The sequence below is a fragment of the Ascidiella aspersa genome, chromosome 5, assembly GCF_963924565.1.
Source record: "Ascidiella aspersa chromosome 5, kaAscAspe10.2, whole genome shotgun sequence".
NCBI lineage: Eukaryota > Metazoa > Chordata > Ascidiacea > Phlebobranchia > Ascidiidae > Ascidiella > Ascidiella aspersa.
In genome coordinates this window covers 11,550,964-11,553,266 of record NC_139451.1, presented here as the reverse complement: position 1 = coordinate 11,553,266, position 2,303 = coordinate 11,550,964, and the positions used below count along the sequence as shown (strand labels likewise).

Sequence of the window (2,303 nt, the reverse complement as noted above, 5' to 3'; positions counted from 1 at the left end):
GAATCCTCGTTAGTTTCTTTTCCTCCGCTTAGTAATATGCTTAAATTCAGCGGGTAGCCTCGTCCGACCTCAGGCCGAAAGTAAGGACCGGGACTATTCTTCCCGTTCCGCGCTCGCCGTCGGCGCCGCGCGCCGCCGCGCACCTCGATTCCCGCCCTTGAGCCGCCAGCCGTTGGCCTCTTCGAGGTCGACTCGCCGCCGCCGCGCGGGATTCTGGTCGCGATCGTCGCGCATCGTGCCGTGCTGTCTTGAGCGGGACGGGCGCTCGCGCGTCCGACGCCGCAGCAGCCGCGCGGAGAAATCCCCGCGCGGAACGTTTGCAACGCGACCCTGAGGCGGGCGCGGCCCCGGGATTGACCCGAGGCCGCAATTTGCGTTCAGAACGTCGATGCTCAATGTGTCCTGCAATTCACACTAATTCACGCAGCTAGCTGCGTCCTTCATCGACTCACGAGCCGAGTGATCCACCGCCAAGAGCCATCCACGATTGTTTCGCTCGCACAGTGCCTCGCACTATAGGGTGACAAAATAGACCGCGCCGAGCGGTCGGCCAGGCCGACGCTTGAAGCCGGAGCGCGCGGCACCGCGGCACTCGACGCGCAAACATTACCGGGTGACCGAATCGCCGGCCGGCGCGCCGCTCCTCGCGGGTCGGGCGCCGGGTAGCAAAGACTTTTTCTCTCGCTTGTCCGAGTTTCGCGTTCGCCGAAGCGTTTGCGAGACCGTTAATGATCCTTCCGCAGGTTCACCTACGGAAACCTTGTTACGACTTTTACTTCCTCTAAATGATCAAGTTAGATCGTCTTCTCGGACGCCGGCTCGACCGTTGCCGGCCGCGCCAGGTCCAATCGGAGGACCTCACTAAACCATTCAATCGGTAGTAGCGACGGGGCGGTGTGTACAAAGGGCAGGGACGTAATCAACGCGAGCTAATGACTCGCGCTTACTGGGAATTCCTCGTTCAAGGGAAATAATTGCAATTCCCTATCCCTAGCACGACCGGGGTTCAGCGGGTTACCCAGACCTGTCGGCCAAGGCGAGCACATGCTGATCCGGTCAGTGTAGCGCGCGTGCGGCCCCGAACATCTAAGGGCATCACAGACCTGTTATTGCTCAATCTCGTGTGGCTAAACGCCACTAGTCCCTCTAAGAAGTTAGACGCCGACCGATTGGGTCGCGTAACTAGTTAGCAAGCCAGAGTCTCGTTCGTTATCGGAATTAACCAGACAAATCGCTCCACCAACTAAGAACGGCCATGCACCACCACCCACAGAATCAAGAAAGAGCTCTCAATCTGTCAATCCTCACTGTGTCCGGGCCGGGTGAGATTTCCCGTGTTGAGTCAAATTAAGCCGCAGGCTCCACTCCTGGTGGTGCCCTTCCGTCAATTCCTTTAAGTTTCAGCTTTGCAACCATACTTCCCCCGGAACCCAAAGACTTTGGTTTCCCGCAAGCTGCCGGAGAGGTCGTAAAACTAACGCCCCCCGATCGCTAGTTGGCATCGTTTATAGTCAGAACTAGGACGGTATCTGATCGTCTTCGAACCTCTGACTTTCGCTCTTGATTAAAGAAAACATTCTTGGCAAATGCTTTCGCAGTCGTTCGTCTTGCGCCGATCCAAGAATTTCACCTCTAACGGCACAGTACGAATGCCCCCGTCTGTCCCTCTTAATCATTACCTCGCGCTCCGAAAACCAACAAAATAGAACCGAGGTCCTATTCCATTATTCCATGCACCATTATTCAGGCGAATCGCCTGCTTTGAACACTCTAATTTTTTCAAAGTAAACGTTCCGGCCGCCGCCGACACTCAGTCAAGGGCACCGGCGGAGAACCGGAGGTGAGGCCAGGACGGCCAGTACACGCCTTGCGACGGACCGGCCGCCTGCGCCCAAAATCCAACTACGAGCTTTTTAACCGCAACAACTTAAATATACACTTTTGGAGCTGGAATTACCGCGGCTGCTGGCACCAGACTTGCCCTCCAATGGATACTCGTTAAAGGTTTTAAAGTGTACTCATTCCAATTACAGGGCCTCGTTTAGAGTCCTGTATTGTTATTTTTCGTCACTACCTCCCCGCGTCGGGAATGGGTAATTTGCGCGCCTGCTGCCTTCCTTGGATGTGGTAGCCGTTTCTCAGGCTCCCTCTCCGGAATCGAACCCTGATTCTCCGTTACCCGTAAGAACCTCGGTAGGCCAGTACCGTACCGACGAAAGTTGATAGGGCAGACACTTGAATGATCCGTCGCCGGTGCGAGACCGTGCGATCCGCAAAGTTATCCAGAGTCACCAAAGGTTGCG

At 56.1% G+C, this 2,303-nt stretch overlaps 2 non-coding genes across 2 annotated transcripts in view; both read right to left on the bottom strand.

Annotated features, from left to right (window-relative positions):
• Positions 1-325: 325 nt before the first annotated feature.
• On the bottom strand, positions 326-479 carry LOC146143657 (5.8S ribosomal RNA). Its single transcript, XR_014501207.1, has one exon. It is a non-coding gene; the product is annotated as a 5.8S ribosomal RNA (ribosomal RNA).
• A 247-nt stretch (positions 480-726) lies between these two features.
• The window catches only part of LOC146143656 (small subunit ribosomal RNA), a 1,812-nt gene continuing 235 nt past the window's right edge, over positions 727-2,303 (bottom strand). Inside the window, exon 1 of the ribosomal RNA XR_014500871.1 lies at positions 727-2,303. This exon is cut by the window's right edge and continues 235 nt beyond it. This is a non-coding gene — a ribosomal RNA (small subunit ribosomal RNA).